This window comes from Panthera pardus, unplaced genomic scaffold (genome assembly GCF_024362965.1).
Source record: "Panthera pardus isolate Hobbes unplaced genomic scaffold, ASM2436296v1 HiC_scaffold_7, whole genome shotgun sequence".
NCBI lineage: Eukaryota > Metazoa > Chordata > Mammalia > Carnivora > Felidae > Panthera > Panthera pardus.
Window position 1 is genome coordinate 22,429,686 of NW_026527002.1, and position 20,543 is coordinate 22,450,228.

Genomic DNA, 20,543 nt, shown 5'->3' on the forward strand with positions numbered 1-20,543 from the left:
ATTGTGACATAATTCATAGGGTGCATTTTTCTTTTGTGCTTCTGCTTACTCGTGGCATTTGTGGTTCTATTTATAAATCATGAAAATAGGCAAGATTTAATGACCAGATATCAACAAATTTGAAATTTAAGCTTGAAATTTTGCCAATTATATATCCTGCCACAGCCTAAAAACCTGAAAATATTTCAAAGGCTATACAACTAAACTTTTTTTTTTTTAACGTCACTCCACATTTGGAAATCACTTTCTTTTTCTTTTTTTTTTTTTTTCAGTTGTATGTTGGCCATCTAAAGATGATTGTATTTTCCACTTGTATCCAACATCAACTGTTCTGTCTAAAGAACTAAAGATAGAATGCAGCTATGCCAAAATGGGAATTCCAAACGTGATTTTTGATGAACTAAAAGCAAAGCTATTTAAGTGAGACTGCCACCCCTCTCATAGATAGCTGGGTTCAGAAATGAGTTACCATAAAAAGAGCCCTGGCCTGGCAACAGGTCACCCAGTATTTCCCAGTGGAGAGAGGGACGGCTGCCACCTGGGGAGGGCTCCAGGTGCCATAGCACCTGCCAGTAAGTGCAGCAACTGGAAACACCCTCACGTTTCCAACGTCCCCAAGCATCATCAGGATCACCGTTATTGAAAGCCACTTCCAGCATTTTCCACTGAAAACACTGAAATCCAGAGGACTTAAAACACTTGCTGGTGGTTACCCTGCTGGTGAAGTCTGTACTAAGAACCCAGGTCGTTTGAATGCATTTTGCTTCGCAGGAAACTAAGGCTCTGATTCCAGATCTGCAACTACCAGATGTGTGATGCTGGACAAGCCTTGTAAACCTCTAAGTCTCAGTTTTATGCCAATGAAACCCAGACAAAACTATTTCTAAGCTCCCTGAAGACTCCAAATTAATATGATTCTTTGGTTTCTCAGGAACGTCCAAGTTTTGCCTCAGCATAATGCATTTTGTATGTATGTGTGTGCATTGTGTGTGTGCGTGTGTATGTATGTGTGTGTGTGGTTCATGGAAAGAGTTGGGAAAATTCTGGACCAAATTTAAAGCACAACTTTTATTTAAAGAAAAAAAAATGCTAAATTTTATTCTGTTTTTCAAATTATGATAAAAACACTGGAAAAGACAACCCACATGTTTAGATCATCAGGCTTTAAGGAGTAACATTTATTAGCAGAATCTGGTCATTATATCTCAGATAAGAAAACAAGTTAGATGCTTAGTTGACATCCAAGCATCCCTACTGCTAAAAAACAATTTTAAATATTTCTTTTTCACTGTGCTTAGAATTTCTTAAGGTTTTCATGTTTGTCTCAAAACACAACCTGTCGGGTTTGTGGTCATTAACTATTGATATTTACATTATTCATACTTATTTCAGTGTCTAAAGCAAAATGTTGATCTGTTTTTGTAAATCTAGAGTGTTTGAATTTTCTACCTAGAGTTTTTTAAGTCAGTTACGTCTGCTGTTAGAAGAGCAAATAAGTTATGAAAAGCATTTTCTTTACATAGTCTCATGAATTATTTTTTAATGTCTGTTATTGAACTAAATTTTTTTTAATTTATCTGTATGCACAGGTGGATTTGTCTTACTACCCTGATGGTTCACAAATGCCCACTTTCATGTGTCCATTAGGCTTTCTACTGAGAACCTTGCTCCAGAATGCTTAATGTTAGAAATCTTGCCTAGATAAGGAATCCTAAACATTGCACCCTGGAAGCATTTTCCCTAAAAAGTTTTTTCCCTTTAATATTTTTTTTAGTTTCAAAGAGTTTTCAAGAACATCTTATGGAAAGCTTGGCCTTCACTTCTTCTTAGCCCTTCTGAGCCTAAAAGTCTTCAGCTAGGAAAGAAAAAAATGCTCCTCTAAAAAAACAAAAACAAAACAAAACAAAAACCTGACTTTGTTGTTTCATAGGGAGGCAGTTTGGGAACTAAGGGATCCCAGAATGCACTTCTGCAGCACTTGCTAAACCTTTTCAAAGAACTGCACCTGACGCAGAGAATGAACGTGTGTATGCCTGAGATGGTCTGCAAATATACCAAGCACAGAATTCTTTCAAAGTCTTATTTTTACATTAAAAATTCATGTAAATGCTGCATTTTACTCCATATGTTTCAATATAAACGAAATGATGTTTTATATTGCTTATCAACTAGTAAAACTGATACTCTTATAACTTCATATACCTCTTTTGTACCCCCCTGGAAAATATATCCCTAGCTTAAGAAGCACTGCATGGATGACAAGGACATAGATTGGCTCCTTGAGGCCCCTGGGAAGTTTCTGCTGCTAGGAAAGTGTCCTCATTGGTAGCTAGCTCAGTGACCAAGGACAAACTTCAGTGAGTAGAGACTATTTGAATGAATGAAAAAAGAACACAATCTCAAGAATGGTTAACTTGATTCTTCTAGCTATCTTAACAACCAGTGAAAATTGCCACAAGATCATCTTAGCTCAAAAACTGAGATCAATCATAAAAGTATAGAAATGGGAACATGGATAAATGTCTCGGGTTGGATCGCAAATACAAGAGTGACATAATTGAGTGAGTCCCTGGGGTTGACCTAAATGGTCTCTAAATATTTCCACTAGAAATTTCTCCACTCTGGCAAAACCAACTGCTTTGAAGCCAGCATTCAGATCAAACATTATCCTGATATGACTAGATCTGGTTACAAGGAGGATTTATGCCAAATGTCTGTTCCCATTAATTTCTTGTCAAAACAGTCTCACTCTCATGTAGACACAAGCTGGGGAAAGCCAACAATTCAACTATTTTCACTTGGAATTTGAATATCAAAAAAAAAAAAAACGCCTTATATATGTAGAGTACCTTCTAGTTAATTTCTTGTTGAACTTAATCCTCACGACAGCTTTCTGAATTAGCTATCATTTATCAATAAAGGACCAGAGAAGTTATGCATTTTGCTCACGTTGACACAGGTCACTGGTGAATAGTAGAACGTGGCCTCATCCATGTCGTCTGGCATCAAGTCCAGCATTCCAACATATGATAGTATGTTTCATTACGGTTTTTCCTATTAATATCTGAAATTATGTAAAAACAAAAAAAAACAAAAACGAAAAAAACCTAGAAGTGCATTTATAGTCCTGCAGTTTGCTTAAAGCAGCAGTGGCTCATGCCAAATGGTAATGACTAGAGATAAATGATATTGACCGTCTTTAGCACATGTTTGACAAATTTAGAATTCTCATCTTAAGAGCCACACGCCTGGGTTAAAGAAAAGAATCCATAGCTCATGAGGTAACATGACATACTTATTAGGCAGAGGGCTCAAGGAAGCCACTTGATTTTCTGAAACAAAATAAGTAGAATTTTAGAACTGCTTCTAGCCTAAGTTCAAATATTTTGTCTACTTGAATTTGTTATTTCATTGTTCGTTCATTCGGCAGATACTAGGTGAGCACCCCGATATTACTAAATACTAGGTATTACACCCATGAATACTAGGTGAGCACCCCCGTATTCCATAGAAGGTACTGTGCTTGGTGGTAGAGTACAACCCTTAACTTCACGGAGCTAACTGCCTGGCCTCATTTACAACCAGGCTGAGGATCATTTGGGTCACTGAAAAATGTCTCTTTCTGAACATGGAAAAAAAAATCACTCAATTATCAAACCAGGGAAGCATATGACCAGAACAAGTGAAATACTTTTCCAACAAACTGTTTTCCTAAGAAACAGACAAGATGGTATGAATGTAAATCTGATACATAATTATCTTTGAATCACAATTTAAATTACACGTGAGACAAATTGTTAACCTGATTGAGTGAGGTTGCTATCCGTATTATCTAATAGAAAAATAATTTTTAATCGGATATATTGCTTGTCAAAATAGCTAATAATGGTCTAACACTAATAACTAGAGCAAGATTTAATACCAGTGAAAAGTCTATAACACATTTTATATTTTAATAGTTTGATGATGGTTATGAGGTTAAAAACAAACCATTTTAAAGGTTTTTCTTAATTCCCATTAACTATAGGCAACATTTTAGCAATGTATCACTATTCTCTGTTTAGCCCTCTAGGTTTCTAAATGCAGGATATTTAAAATTCAATTATATAGCTTGACTCAAAGGATTTATTCACGAGGTCCATGTAAATTTGAAAATACATTGGGTATCTTTCCATTGTAATTGTCCTCACCCAAACAGAACTAAGAAAAAAAAAAAGAAAAAGAAGATTCTACAATATCCAAGTAAAAAGTGGATGCATTCAAAGTCCCTGCCCTGCTAGGAAAGAGGAAAGGCCCCAACTCTAAAACCATGGTTCTATATTATTGAAGTTAGTTCTTACTATAATAGAATGCCACCCTGCCTTATAATGCTATTGGTTTCAATAATCGTTTCTTCTACTTGCCTTTTTTAAAAACAGCCTGAGTTAATTGCATAAGTCCTATTTACCATTACCATTAATGCATAATCTCTTCATTATTAAGTCTCAAAAGGTTTTAATCTATAAATACACATATAAAGGGAAGTGGGGGAGATTCTCTTAGTAATAAGACAGCCCAAGGTCAGCAAAGGATACAAGTACCAAAAAAAGGAAGAAAGGTAAAGAAGTGTGTGAGTAAATTAAAGAGGTTTTTTAAGCATAGAAATTTATATTAGGTACATGTATGTACTTTCATAAAATTTAGACTTACTATTGACATGAAATTCACAATTGAGACCATAATTCCAATTTTAATCTGTGTCCTGAAGAATTTGTTTCTTATGATTTAACAGATACTTCCAGATTGCTGTGATAAAATATTTAATTCAACTAACATTTATGCTCTACCATGTGCCAGAAATTAATTTATGCACAGTTTATCCCTCAATTTTACAGTCTACTAGAGATTTCTATTTAAAAAGATTATATTCCCAAGCGAAATCCAATTCCACAGGGAGGGCTGGAAATAGTATGTTTCAGTTTATAGTCTGAAAATTCCTATAATCTATTTTTATGTTCCCTCAGAATCAAATGATTTCATTCCCCAATCTAGAATCTGAATGACCACCACATACACTTTCTAAACATACATGCTTAAAATTAGAGCTAGCTGTCTGAAATCTAGTGACGGTGTATTTCAATGTAGATATTGCCTTCTTCCACCAAAGGAAACACTATTCTAGCAAAAATGATGTTGAAAATCATTTTTATACTCACATAACTGTTTCATTTGACTTTTTAAAAATCTTAGCCTATATGCTGTGCCAGAAGCCATCACAACCTGCTGATCTGATGAAAACGTAATGCCGATCTGAGCAAGTAGTTTATCTCCCATCCACTATGGGCAGTGCTGGCAAACGATATGCCTAAATCGTTCTTCTTTTAGTTATTTTTGTTTCATCTTAACCTAAAAATATTTTTAGGTGGCATACCAACCAATAAAAATCTACTTTCAAAATTGAGATTCAGGGAAACAGACAGAATAGTGAAAAGAGTCCAGAGGCAAACACACAAATTCAGAAAAGAGGTCATGGGCTGCCCTCTGCTTTTTATTCTTCATGTTGAGCACCTCCTAGTGGTCAATCTGAGAGAAAGTGGAATTCTCTATTTGCCTAGAAAAGAAATGGTAATGAGAATTTGAAAGAAAATTTTCTATCATTTTACAACTTCCATTACATATGCATATAGCCAAAATCAAAACTACATCCTAGACATTTTTGGAGACCTGTTTTTCAGTGGTCATTTCTCAGTTTTTCTTATTCCAAAATATCTGATAAAACTGTTGCTACTTTCTGCAAAGCGCTTTCAGAATATTTCTACCTGCCGCCTTCAAATCAAAATAGAATCACAAGTTTCGCTCAATATTTAGCAGAGCCCCAGTGTGGACTCTGGCTGCACAGTAAATGCTACTTTGAACTTTCCACTATGAGTGGGAAGCTAGAGAGAATGTGAAAGAGTGATTGTTTTTTTTTTTTTTTCTTTAAGAATCATGAACCTGTGAAGACAAAGCCACTGGGTTGATTAACTCCAAAGCCCACAGTCTCCATTTTCCACTGTCTGAAGATTACGAATAGAACCCAAACTGCCCCTGAATTTACCCTGGTGAAAAAAATAGATGGTTTCTAAACTCCCAAGAGACATCTGTGGGTGCTGGCCAGAAATTCTGTTACAGCCAGATTTCTGCCATCTTTAAACCAAACAGAGGCTTCTAACATTCTTATTTATAGCATATGGGTTAGGCTGATTTTAACCTGCAAATACATCATAATGTTAAATTGAAGTCAGGAGGATTTTTAGAAAGAAAACACATATATAGCAAGTAATACGTACTGGGGCTCATTAGGTTAAGCGTCCGACTTATTGATTTTGGCTCTGGTCATGATCTCAGGGTAGTGCGATCGAGCTGACAGCGTGGAGCCTGCTTGGGATTCTCTCTCTCTCTCTCTCTCTCTCTCTCTCTGTCCCTCCACCCCCAATTAAAAAAAAGACTTGGCAGAATTTTCCTATTTAGTTCAAGACCAAAGAAAGGAAAAAAAAGAAAACCTATAATTTACAACACATTCAGGTTTGTCGTACAATAGCCACATTTCAAATTTATGCAATTTTAAAGAGGTATTATATTAAACCATTAAAAATTCAACAGTGAGTGTAGAGAAAAGGTTTATAAGCAAACATAAGGTACCATTAGCACACTGAAGCATTTTTAATAATCTTTCATTTGACTGTGTAATGACTATATCTTGCTCTTAGCACCTTGTTTTCAATCCGAAAGCTTTTCTGTTTTATATGGTTGCTTGAGTGTTTGCTTGCTTGCTTTGTTTTGTTTGAAGAAGTGAGGGTAAGTGGAAAAACGTGTTCAAATGGGAAGTTACTGGACAACTTATTAACATCACCTACTGTGCCCGGGGTTACAATGGAAACCATTTATAGAAGGGACTTGACCTCACTCCCTTCTACTTTCTTCTCAAGTTTCACGATCCTGTTTTGGAAACAGATTCTTTTGATCAAACTCAGATCCTGCTCATCCAGGTTTTCAATTTCTCTCTTGTCTGTAGTGCCCACCAGTAATCCTTCCCTAGGGTCTGCCTGATTATGGTACTTCAGGTATCAAGTCAAGGGCAGGACCAATTGAGCCATTAGCAATAGCAACTTGAAGCCCATAGCAAAGAGTAACAGGAAGCTTTCCAGTGGTCAGAGAAGCCTAAGGACAACGGAAGTGTCGACACAGGGTGATGATACGGTTTGACCGACAAAGCAATGACACTATATATTTCTCTCCCTATTAACGAAAGAATCATTTTTAAAGCCTCTAGTAAGTTCTTGAACTTCAAAGGTAAATAACTAGGTTGATGAGAAAAGTGATGTCTAACCCACTGATTTGTTACCAGGTATCATCCTAAATGCACATTCCACTAAATTTCTGTATGCAACCAATCAATGGGTCTGTTTTTAGGGCAGTATCCAAAAAGGAAAATACCAATATAACCCTGTTTTTTTTTCAATGGTAACAAACATTTCAATCAGGAAAAACGGATATTATTCCGGTAGTTTTTATATGCTTCTTGGCCAAAATTGTAATAGTAATTTATAGAACTTCAGCAAAAGATATTAGGGGTAAAGAAAAGGCCATCTTGAAATAATGTACTTTGCTGTACTTCCAATTAGAAATAATTCAGATTTGGATTAAGATTTCTTTTTAAGTTCTTTGTATAAAAGTATCTTTAGGTGGTCATTTGAAATTAATATTTCCCATTTTACTATGAGTTTCTTAAAAAAGGCTACTATAAATTAAACTAGATAGTATATAGTTAACCACCTACCACAAACCTGACAGGAGGTATTTGTTTTCTTTTTTGAAACTATTCCAAAAGAAATCATTCAACTTGCATTTGTGTGCTAATTATTTAGTCTTCTAAAATTTTTCTGTGGCTTTCTAAACAGTCAAAATCTTAAATGTGTGTGAGTATATAGATTTTCACTCAAAATTTGTGTGAGTATAAATGTAGATTTCCACTCCCTGTTACCTTAAAATAGAGAATATTTTATTTGCTAAATTACATACATATGTATCCTACTTGTTTATATATATATATATATATATATATATATGTGTGTGTGTGTGTGTGTGTGTGTACATATATACATATATGTACACACACACACACACACACATATATATATATATATATATATATATATATATATATGTATCTCCACCTCGTGTGGCTTTAAAAAGAAATTGACATTATTTGGACAAATAACATGCTATGAAAACTTAGGTAATGCATTCTTTTTTTTACTTAACAGCTTTACATTTTTAATGTTTAATAGAAAAATGTCAATTTCTCCTAAAGAAAAATCAGCTTCCTACAATTATAAGACTTTAGCTTTATCTATCTGAAGATTCTTTTACTCTCCTTATTACCAAAAAATTAAACACTTAGTCATGTAAATATTCAACATACTCTTGCATCTTTATGCTTTAAATATTTGTAAACATATATATATATATATATATATATATAGTAATTCATAACCAAATTTGGTTCTAGATTTACCATAATTGACTATTTGCCAGAATAAACTATAAAATGAGAATAAAAGCTTTCAGTGTTAAAAAGAATTCTTTATTAAAAAATTTTGTTTTCATATTCTAAAGGATAGATTATCATTAGGTTTTACCAGAGACTTTTTGTTTTGCCTTTTTGTTAATGTTAAAATTTTACTGATGAAGAAAGGTAACAGAGGAGGAGGTTCATTTTCTATTTCATTTTATTTAAAATGCCATGTCACAAAAAATTTACGTAGAACCCAGATTTCCTACAAGGAGCTTCAGAGCTGAGTCATGACCAGGGACTATATATGATGCAGCCCGCTGCAAAGTCTTTACACTAAGTGCAACGACTCCAGGCAAATTAGAGGGAATCGGAGGGTGCAGCTATCTCCAAAATTAGAGACAGACTGACTTGGGGAAGACCTTCCACTGAATCTGCAAAGGAATTTCCAAGATACACTAAAATCTCACCTTCAGATATCCAGTATCCATCACTGGTAAACTGAAAATCGTATTTTTATTTTAATGGGGGTTTTGTTTTGCCTAGTAATTTTATGAAAGCTTTAGTATAATATATTCCTTAGTTTGGGGTTTCAACCAACTTCTGATGCTTAGAAAAATAATTCGTGTTCTAAAGCAGAATTGCACGACAGCTTAGGTCTTACTATTTAGTTATAGCCTAACGAATACTGTGTTCCTACCTGTTCTCGCAAAAACTAAAGATCCTAGCTTATTTAAATAGTATTCAGGTAAAGCACTATGCCATCCGACCAGCTCACTAAATGTATTTATTACCGGTCTCTACATAGCTTATGTAAAAGCTCGATGTCGACCGTCCATGTCTGCCGCATTTAAAAGCTGCCAGAGTGATTGTCTCATCTAATTATGTCAACACACTGTGTTACAGTGTCCTGTACATAGGCCACAGAACAAAAGTGACTATAAACTGCTTACTCAACACCTAGCCCAAAAAAGGGCTGAGGCAGTACAGTAATGCCTTTAGTTAAAATGGCCCACTGAATCATTTCCATCTGTGCATTTTTTACCATAAATACTGAAGTAGTATTTTTTAACTGTCTTTTCAGGCTTGTAAAACAAATCTCTATATCACATCTACATAGTCTAAATATGTCGAATAATTCAGTTTAAAAAGTGTTGCCTACTAACTAAAGAAAAATAGCTACCAATTTTCCTATTTAGTTGCTTAAATCATTTTCCATTGCCATTGTAGAACTGCCTTAAATGGTTTCTTTCACCACTATTATGTGCAAAACAAAAGGAGGATATTGTAGGGCATTCTTACCTGTCTTACATTAGCTGTTTTCACTAGTCCAAGGGTAGACATTCCTCAGGAGTGACCCATGTAGTGCTGTCCAGTAGTCAAGAGGATAACGTCATTTTCCTTCGGTCTCCAAAAACTAAAGTTGGAAATCTACAAAATTAACATATATAGACTTTCAAAGGCCACATCTTGGGAGGTGGGAGTGAAGAGGAAGGAAGAAGAAGAGAAGGGAGAGGGAGAAGAGAGAAAAAAAGAAAAGCTAATAGAAAAACGCAAACCTGCAGCTGAGTTAAATGGGGGGAAACTAAAGTTCACAGTGTATATTTTTTGAAAAGTTGATTCACTTTTGGGAAGGCTGTATGTATTTGTACATGTGTGCATGTGAATATGAGTGTGTTTAGGATCAGGAGGGAGAGCCTGCATCATCCATTGCTTTTTTGGTTAAATAGAGTCATATATTAGTAAAAAAACAACTATGTCTAACTCCCAAATTCATTCATTCAATGTTTAATGTTAGAATTATAATCTTACTGTTAAACTCAGGACAACTCTGTGAAGATTTACAAAGTAAGTGTATGAAACCTTATGGCAAAACTACAAAGCTATCAGTAATTAATGCACATAAAAAGCCTTGCTGGGAAAAATCATGGGTGATTTCCCTACAAAACAGGTTGACATGCAACCTATTCTTTTTTGTTTCTCAAGTTGTAGAGATTTTAATAGTTTCTATTAAGTCCTTAACATCTCCCAAATTAAAAAGACTGAAAATTATTTTTAAAGCCTAAGGAATATAGAGTAACAGACATTACAAGTTAAATGAATAGTTCCTACAATTGCTGTGTACATTAAGTAATACAATTTCATATTTCCATGTTATTACACATGGTATTAGATTTATAGGTACAGTCGCATGAAGCATCATTCACTTTTATCAACTTCAATGTTTTAGAGGGTTTTCATACTACTCTATGAATGCTCTGAATGCTGCAGAGAAAAAGAAGCACAATCAGTATTTTACGTTCTAAGATTTCTCAGTTGGGTTATCCTGTCCTGCCCACACACATAATAGCATTAGCATTTCATCTTATACTATGTTGAAATACTTTTAATACAAACTCTCGGTAAAAGCTAAAGCTTACGCGTAAGTGGTAAGTCTCGTCTAGTGTCATTCACTGCATCAACATGCTTTATTTCATCATATTTGCACACAAGGTGTTTTGATTTCAGTTTTGTGAAGAGATACGATTTAGCATACGCGTGTTTGTTCAGCTGTCCATCCTGCACCATTAATACAATGCCTTTCTCTCCCATTTAATGGTGTATCAATGTCCCCATATCTGCTGCATTTTAACTCCATAAAAAGAAAATGTGATTTTGTATTAGTAGTTTTGCTGATCAATTCAGTATTTCTGCACCAATCAGCATACTTATATGCATGTAGTAGTCTGTACAATTGTTCAACATCAAAATACTTGTTTACTTTATGTCAAAATGTCTATAAAATTGCTGGCATTGTTCTCCATTTCAGTCTGGTAGAATAAGCAAGATAGAAAATAAATGTGTAAATGAATCATCTGTGTCATTTCACTTCTCTGCATGAAGTCACTTCACATTGAGCATGACGCACACACCCGCCACCCAACAATCCATGGTTTCTTGACACCTCATTACTGACTGTTGAGGCAGGTAGCTTTTGGATAGAACCGCTCAGCCTGGGGGAAAAAAAAAAGTTGGATCCCTTACTCTCCTTTTCAAATGAACCCTCTCAGATAGCCTACAGATGTATGTCACTTGGTTTATATTTTTTAAAAATTCAGTGCAAAGCGTCTTGCTGAAACCCGGCTAAGCTCATCAAAGATTTTGGAGGCAGTCTCCCAACTGCCATTCCTGAAACCAATTCAGGACAGCCCTTGTTGGGTAAATCAAGTCTTAACTCCTGCCCCCAAGGTCAGCTGCATCCGTACGCGACCTGTGCATTTGCTCAGGGTACAGACACATTGAACGGCCCACACTTAATGCCCTGCTTTTGCCATCTTGATATTCTTAGTAACTTTTGAGCCAGGGACCCTGTATTTTCATATTGTATTAGGCCCCACAAGTTAGATACCCAGCCCTGCCTGACCAGTGAAGCAAACTACCGATTGAGTCAGGCTCTCCAAAGCAAAAGGTTAGCGGATAGTGAGAAGAGAGGCTTATTTATTTAACAAACTCTTATATTGCACTTACCATGCAACAAGACCTATACATATATTTGCTTATTTAATCCTGACAATAACGTCCACCATTTGACAGAGGAGGAAACTGAGGCACAGAGAAGTTAAGTAGCTTGCCCAAGGTCACAGCTAGTAAACCCAAAAGTTTGAGTCAGGCATCTGGCTAGTTCGGACACCTGACTGTCTAGGCCAGTGCTGGTTCCTTGCTTTGCTATGCTGCCTTCCCATCAAAGAAAATTTCCTTACTTTGTTAGAGCACTAGGGATGTGTCTTAAAGACCTTTGTTGAATAGTCTAAAAGCTTCAAGGATGATACCTTCCAAGAAATTCCAACTCTCCACAGCAACATTTTCCTGCTCTTAATGCCAAGGGCACTTGCCTGAGTTAAATTAATGAGATGATTATAAATATTGAGTAAAGTATTGCCAGTATATTTGTGGCCCAACACAGATGTGACTACAGAGTGCCCAGACTCTCGATGCCCAACTCCTGTACTGGTGACAGAGGGGAAAGGAGTGACGAGAAGAATGGGCTGACCTTGGTCTTGATGACGCTTTTCTCCATTCACTCCCTCTGCCTGCCTAGCTCAGGTGCCACCACACACCTTCCTGAAAGCAAGAGGGCCCCATCTGGCTGTCATTTCACTCAAAAGAGGAAGCACACATAAAGGATGCAATCTGTATGGACATAAGAGGTGATGTAGAGAAACTCAGTGCTGGATTCTAAACATGAGACAAGGAGCAATGTGCTCACTGCTCATCAGTCTACAAGAGCCCTTCTGGCTCTGGGCTAATGCTCAAGATCCAAAACCACTGAGGAGGACAGAGGGATCCTCAAAAGTCTGCTGTATTCACACTCTCCAGGCTTAACGGTACCACCCAGGAGCAGCTGGGTCAGTCAAAACGTCCACAGGATTCTCTGGTCATCCCAGAGGGTCAGCAGCCCCTAGGGCAATGGCAATCTAGCCACAAGAGGAAATGTAAATCTTTTCCCACATAAGCTTCTCCATTCTATCCCCCACAGTCCGTTTCCAGAATCCTCCTTTTCAGAAACTTCAAGAGACACAGACTAAGAGAGAAAACAATGGGGAGCTGTCAGGGGAAGAGTCACATTCCCAGAATTCCATCTAATCTAAGACAAATGGAATAAAAGCAGCACTCGGCTCCTCCCCCTGTTGACCGAGGTGAATACAAAATTCTTGCTCCTTTGATATGGTCTCTTCTTTCTGCTCCAGTCTACCCCATTCACCCTCCACCCTCAGCCCCAGAAACACAAATCCTACAATGCATAGATTGGGCCACAAAAAGATGGAGGTGGACGGGGAATAATATCATAGAATCTACGCTAAGAGAACTAAAAAGGATTTCCTTGCTCCCTTTTCACCTTTTTTCATCTCCCACCTCCTCGTGAGTTTAACTGGTTTAACTCAGGCAGCTTTGGAAGAACAGAGAGCATCCTGGATCCCAAACAGTCCTTACCCCAGCCCCATGGTTTGCATTCCTCAACCCTGATGACTCTTCTGGTTGTCTTCTGAGAGTGAAAGATGATAAAGCCCCCTAGCAAGAACTTTAGAGGCCGATTTGCAAACTGGTCAGCAACTCTGATCAGGGCAAAATTTTGCGTGGAAGCCTCTGATTCCATTAGCCGAAACACTGTGACAACTCACAAGGCTATCAACTTTATCATTCCTTACATGCACACAAAACCAGTGTGATGCCGGGAAGCATCACCACAGAGCATGAAATATCAGAACTCAACACAATGCTCAAGGTTGTAATGAGACACAGAGTCTAATTCTGGACTCTACAACTCACAAATAGCCTGGATGAACTTAAAGCACCTTCAGAGGAGAGTCACAATGACCCCTGTGTCCAAATAAAAGAGAATGGAAAAGATGAAAAAAAGAAGGTTGACCTGAGAAACAGCAATATGTTCAAGGTCAAATTTTTTAAAGTTATAAATCATATTGAAAGACAGGAATAATACTCATTTATAACGTAAATATTTTGTCGAGTGGTTTTCATAATAGTCAACACTTAACTATTCAATTCACATTGTGTCTTTTTATGCTCGGCACTGTGCTAAGTCCTAAAGACCCAAAACTAATAAGTTGGGGTCCCGGCCCGCCAAAAGCCTGCGGTCATCATCATGGGGATGACAAACAGCTGGCACCACTGTCACCGTTCCTTCTATGCCCTCTGCCATCCCCTGTGTCAACCATTAATCATGCATTCCTTCCCCTGAGCCAGGAGGCAGCCTTGGGATACGACACCACCAGGCAGTCAGAGCAGCTAATCCCCAAATCACCTGATGTTCCTTTATCACCAAAGACCCTGAGGATAATCATAATTATTATTATGGCATTAAGAGAACCCATTATGTTCCAGACTCCATTCTAACCATTTTATACCCACCACCTTCTTCAATCTCATTTCTCTGAAATGGTTGGTTCACAAAAATTTTATGTGGTCGTCATTGAAGACTCATTTAAAGAAAATGGGATAAACTCCAGTATGAGGAAATTAGATGTCCTTCAGACAAATTTTCCACAAGTGATGGATGTTTCACATTAGCAATAACGAGAAAGCTGGTGAGTCCTCTTTCCAGGATGTCTTCAGAATTAGGATAGATTCTCACCCAGCTGTAATGAGAAGTGCAAACCTGTCTGAATGAAGAAGGACAAACCAGATGACCTTTCAGTGTTCTTTTCATTTCCGAGATTCTACAATTTGTGGTGCTCCAGAATCAAATTTATTTTTTACTAAAGTCTGTGGTAAATTGTATTCGTTAAATTGTCTCCACATCCACTTAGCACAGATGACAAATTAGCGAAGGGGGGAGGCAAGCAATTTGCAAAAACATATTTTTAAACCTCTATTAATCACATATCTACATCTTATGCTGAAGCACACATCCTGTTTAAAGAATTACTCTCAGAAATATCTCAAAGGACACACAAGACATGATGCAAAGGTAAAGTCCTAAGAACCCAAGCAAATGAATCACTATAACTTGTATGAATAAATTAATTTGTGCTAAAATGTCTTCTTTTAGGATGGATGTAATTTCATAAACATTTATTCCTTGTAGAAACAGATTCTGAACTACACTCACAAATAGCCAGGATGAACTTAAAGCACCTTCAGAGGAGAGTCACAATGAACAGAGACTTAAAAAACAGTGACTTAAAAAACAAAAGCAGTAACATTAGATAACATTTTTCTATTTTAAGAATTCAAAGTTTTGACTAACTCTAATACAGGAAAACATAATTTGTTGCATCTGACTTTAGCAAGAAATTGTTTTGTGATGCTTCAGAGTAGAAGTCATTTCCCAAAAAAGTTAGAGCTTTAAATAAGAAAATCCCATTCCATTTCTCCCCTTTAAATAAGGCCATCCCAACACTACGTGCTATTACATAGAACCATCTGACTTTATCCATTCTTAAACCCTTGTCTATAGTGTGAAGTCCTATCTATTAGGCTCTTGGTTCCCGACCCCACCCTCCCCGCAGAGTAAAGCTGACATAGATCTTCCCAAATAAATTTAAATTCCAGTTTCCCCTGAATAACTTAGGGAAAGAACAAATCGCATGCCAGCTGAAATGGAGAGAAGAAAAGGGACACAGGAGAAAGGAGAAGCTGGAGGGGCAATTTATAAACTTCAAGATCATTGTCAAGTCAAGAAATACGGCACAAGAAAACATGCGAAGGCTTCTTTCTCTTCATGGAGAGAAGTGTTTTTATGTCTTCCTTTTTTAGTTCCACACCGCATTTTGGAAAAATCAGAGGGAAAGAGAGAGTCTAGCGTATCATGAGTCCTGACTACTGCAGCCCTTTAGAGACTTAACTCAGCCCGCAGCCAAATGCCAGCCTCGTCAAATGAATGCTTCCACTTTGAGGGCACAGACCTTTCTGTGGCCTCATGTGTGGTGGTCACATCACAAGGTGCAGTGTCCAAAAGGGCTGCAGGACCCGGAGATTCAAGAAGGGCACATACCTCACATGAGGAGCTGAGCCACTGTTGAAGACAGAATCATTCGTCACTACTCAACTCTGGACATCTAACCATGATGTTCTTTCTCTATCACATCTCCCTGATCTACCTTCTTCATACCTTGTCTTACTCTGAAATGTTCTCATCCATTTATTTATTTGTTATTTATTATTCCCACTCCCACCACCCCTCCCCAACGAGGGTGAACATTTCCTGTAGGCAGAGGTGAGTGTACCTGCTCGTCTTGATAGTGTACCTGGAAAGTGCTCCGGAAATATATATCGAATGAAACAGCGACTTTATCCAAAGAGAAAAATGAGCGCGGAAAGAAAAGAAAGAAAAGCTGATAACCCAGAAAGATGAGAGCAGGAATAGACATAAGGAAGTCACAGTAATTGGCTCAGAAACAAACAGTATTAATGTGGATGGGAGCCAGGACATCCTTTTTTTAGGAGGTACCTGAAAAGGCTGATGTCTTCAGTGAGCCCTGCCAAACTGGGCTCCTTGTATTATCATCGATTAAAAAAAAAAAAAAAAAAAAAAAAGGGAAAAGTAGAATAAATACTAAGACAAAATGCAAGCAGAGCACAGTGGTGCTACAGGGGATATAGAAATTAGATGTGGAGATCTCAGAGGGCTTCTTTAGCAAGATACGTGCTAAAGAGTTTTTGAGAAGCCAAGAAAGGAAAAGAAAGTGCCCAGTTTGATGGACACCATGAATAAGGAGATGGAAGTACCCAGTCTGTTCCAGATACAACAAAAACCTCCCAGAGTGGACTGGGGCTATAGGTATAGGACCTTGAAAGTCATGCTAAGGAATGTCACCTTTACTTAACAGGGAGTGAAGATTCCTTCAAGAGGAGAATAACATGATCTGTTGTGAAGCAAATAAGGCATTCAAGCAAAGGGCAGGTGGGGGGCGGTGGACCTGAGAGGGGAAAGCTGTTATAAGCAGTTGTTATTAGGTAAAGAATATGCTACTGTTCTTTTGTGCCTAATCTTACATAATTATTGTAATAAGCATATAAGTGGGAAAAGTGCTACTGCTACCCCCACTTTAGAGAATGGAAACTGAGGTTTAGAAACTGAATTTTGGCAGCAGGAGTATTCTTTTAGTGATTGCGATAAGAGGGGGATGGGCAAAATGGGTGAAGGGGAGTAGGAAGTACAAGCTCACGGTTATGGAATGAGTAAGTCACGGGGATAAGAGGCGCAGCATAGGGACTACAGTCAATGGCACTGGAATAACGCTGTATGGGGACAGATGGTAGCTGCACTGAGCTCAACATATACAGAAACTGAATCACTATGCTGTACGCCTGAAAGTAATGCAACATTGTGTGCCAAGTATAGCTCAATAAAAATAAACGACTAGAGGCGCCTGGGTAGCTCAGTTGGTGAAGTGTCCAATTCTTGATCTCGGCACAGGTCGTGATCTCATGGTTCATGAAATCTAGCCCCAAGTCGGGCTCTGCACTGACAGCAGGGAGCCTGCTTGGGATTCTGTCTCTCCCTCTCTCTCTGTTCTTCCCCTGCGCGTGCACACGCATGTCTGCGCACTCATTCTCTTCCTCTCAAAATAAATAAACTGTTAAAAAATGAGTAAATGCATGAATGAATTAACTAATTAAAATAAAATATATTATAGCCCCCCCCAAAAACAAATTAGATGAGAAATGAGAGTCTGAACTAGGACCCAACAAGATCCAAAAGGAACAAAAAGAATGAATGGTATTTTAGAGAATTGCATTTTATATGCATTGTCCACTATTGTTTGTATTTGGAGGTTTTGTCTTAAAACAAAAAAAGAGAAAAGCTCACAATAGCTTCAGTGATAAAAGGAACCTGTTGGCTCAGAATGTGAAGACTCCAGTGCTAGTAATAACTTCAATTGTGACCTATTCAGCGTCTCAAGCTGTGAGACCAAGCATCCAGATGTTCCCTTTGTCTACCATTGCTGGAGTCAACTTCAGCCACAGTCACTTCACAGGACTCTGGAAGTTACTAGTTGATCCCAGTCAGCTTTAAGAATTTTCTTGGAAACCTGCATCTCGGGGCGCCCGGGTGGCTCAGGCAGCTGAACGTCCAACTCTTGATTTCACCTCAGGTCATGATCTCACAGTTCATGAGTTCGAACCCCACATCAGGCTCTGTGCTGACAAAGCCTGCTTGGGATTCTTTCTCCCCTCTCCCTCCTCTCTCTCTCTGTCCCTCCTACTCTCTTTCTCTCTGTGTCTCTCAAACTAAATAAACTTGTTTAAAAAGTTTAAAAAAAAAAAAAAAGGAAATCTGCATCTCTACCTAATTTCAGATACTTTGGTCATATCAGGCTTTCATAAAACCATGCTTTTAGTCTCCTTGTTAAGGCCATTTTGTCCTGATGAAAGGACCTTTCAGAAGTCTTAACAAAAGCTATGATGGCTATATCTCTGATTTGGTTATGGCCCTGTGGTGAAGCTTTGTAAGACTTTCTTTTTATTTTTTTTTAATGTTTTATTTATTTTTGAGAGAGAGACAGAGTGTGAGCAGGGGAGGTATGTACAACTAATACAATCATATGGCTTTTTCGATTTGTCTTTATCATAAAAATATAGTCAAGATATGCATTAAAGGAAACGGGAAAAATTCAATAGCTACTTGATAACTAAAAAAAATATATAGCTACCTGATCATTAATAAGAGAGCGTCAGGGATGGCATTTCATTCACTGGCCTCACTGGCCTTCATATTTCTACTTACTTACCAGAACTTGTAAGTGCAACATTATTATTATTATTATTATTATTATTATTATTATTATTTTAATGTTTATTATTTTGAGAGAGAAAGAGAGACAGAGCACAAGCAGGGGAGGGAAAGAGAGAGAGAGGCAGACACAGAATCTGAAGCAGGCTCCAGGCTCTGAGCTGTCAGCACAGAGCCTGAAGCAGGGCTCAAACTCACAAACCACCAAATTATGACCTAAGCAGAAGTCAGACACTTAACTAACTGAGCCACCCAGGTGCCCCTATTCTAACTCAAAGGATTGAGGTGCCCCTTTCTAACTCAAAGGATTTCTAAACTTTATCTATTACTGCTTGGAGATTTTTTTTTTTTAAATTCCATTTCTCAAGCTTACATATTTCAGAATTTCTGGTTCCTCTACAGTCCCTCTCAATACTGCTTGCAAACTAGCCGGTTCATTTCTGAGCTCATCCATTTTTTGTAGCACCTTATCAAATGTAACTGTTACAACCAGTTCTTGGCCTCAACATTCCACCTTGAAACCTTGTGATGAGGGAGTGTGGGGTAAGCTAAGGGCAAAATACAAGCTAACAACACCTGCCCCTCCTGCCCAGGGGAATATGTGTGATATTCCTCAGACACTCCTGGCTACCCATGAACAGAGGAAAGGGGTTTACATGCTTGCCATGGTAATGTGGGAAACTAAGGCAAATGAAAACTTAAATTCCCTTATTGCCTACAGCCCATACATAAGCCCTTGAAACCAGAGGAGTGACCTCCCTCTAAGAGCTCAGCTGCCTCAATAATGACACTTTGCTAGGGGCAAAAGGGAATCTTAGCCTGACATTATCCCAACCTCCAGTATGCTGTAAGTCTACTTCCTTTATCCCAACTGCCCCAAGATATATTCTGGCGATCATACTCCAAGCTTATAAGCCCCCCAATATACATCTAAAGGATCTCATGACTGAGGTTTTATTAAATGGTAATAAATGGTGTTTCCCTAGCAACACCTAGCCCCTCAAGGTCCTGAAAATCTTGCTTCCAAAATACCTTAGAGACTTACTCTATCCCTGACCCCCTGCCAACCTGAGGGTATATAATGAGTTACCCATCATTACCCAATGCAGCTCTTCCTGCCCATGGGTCCTGTCCCCAAGCTTTAATACAATTACCTTTTTGCACCAAAGACATCTTCAAGAATTATTTCTTGGTCATCGGCTCCGGACACCCCCCACCATCACCCCAAAATTTCATCACTTGTCCAATGCCATGAGTTCACTGGGTACCTTTTCCTTCCATTTTAAGATAGGCAACACTACAGACAAGGACAGCTATCATGTTTTCACTCATATGTGGATCTTGAGAAACTTAACAGAAGACCATGGGGGAAGAGAAGGGGAAAAAAATAGTTACAAACAGAGAGGGAGGGAGGCAAACCACAAGAGACTCTTAAATACAGAGAACAACCAGGGTGGATGGAGGGGGAGGGGGAGAGAGGAAAGTGGGTAATGGGCGCTGAGGAGGGCCCTTGTTGGGATGAGCACTGGGTGTTGTATGGAAGCCAATTTGACAATAAATTATATTTTTTAAAAAGATAGACAACACTTTTATCCAATGTTTCTCCACTACATCACATGGGTTACCACTTTTTTAATACCCTATAATATTTCTTTCCTGTTCACTGCCTGGCCCAAAGCCAATGCCACATGCACTGAAGGCAGCACCCTATGACTGATACCAACAACTTTACCACTCTGCGTTCAGTTAAGAAAATTGAGTTGCTATAAAGTATTA

At 38.0% G+C, this 20,543-nt stretch overlaps 1 long non-coding RNA gene across 1 annotated transcript in view; it reads right to left on the reverse strand.

The window, feature by feature from the left end:
* LOC109269341 (uncharacterized) overlaps positions 1–20,543 on the reverse strand; it is a 78,390-nt gene that overhangs the window by 19,056 nt on the left and 38,791 nt on the right. Inside the window, exon 3 of the long non-coding RNA XR_002081032.2 lies at positions 9,836–9,964. This is a non-coding gene — a long non-coding RNA (uncharacterized LOC109269341). The remainder of the gene's footprint in view (positions 1–9,835; positions 9,965–20,543) is intronic.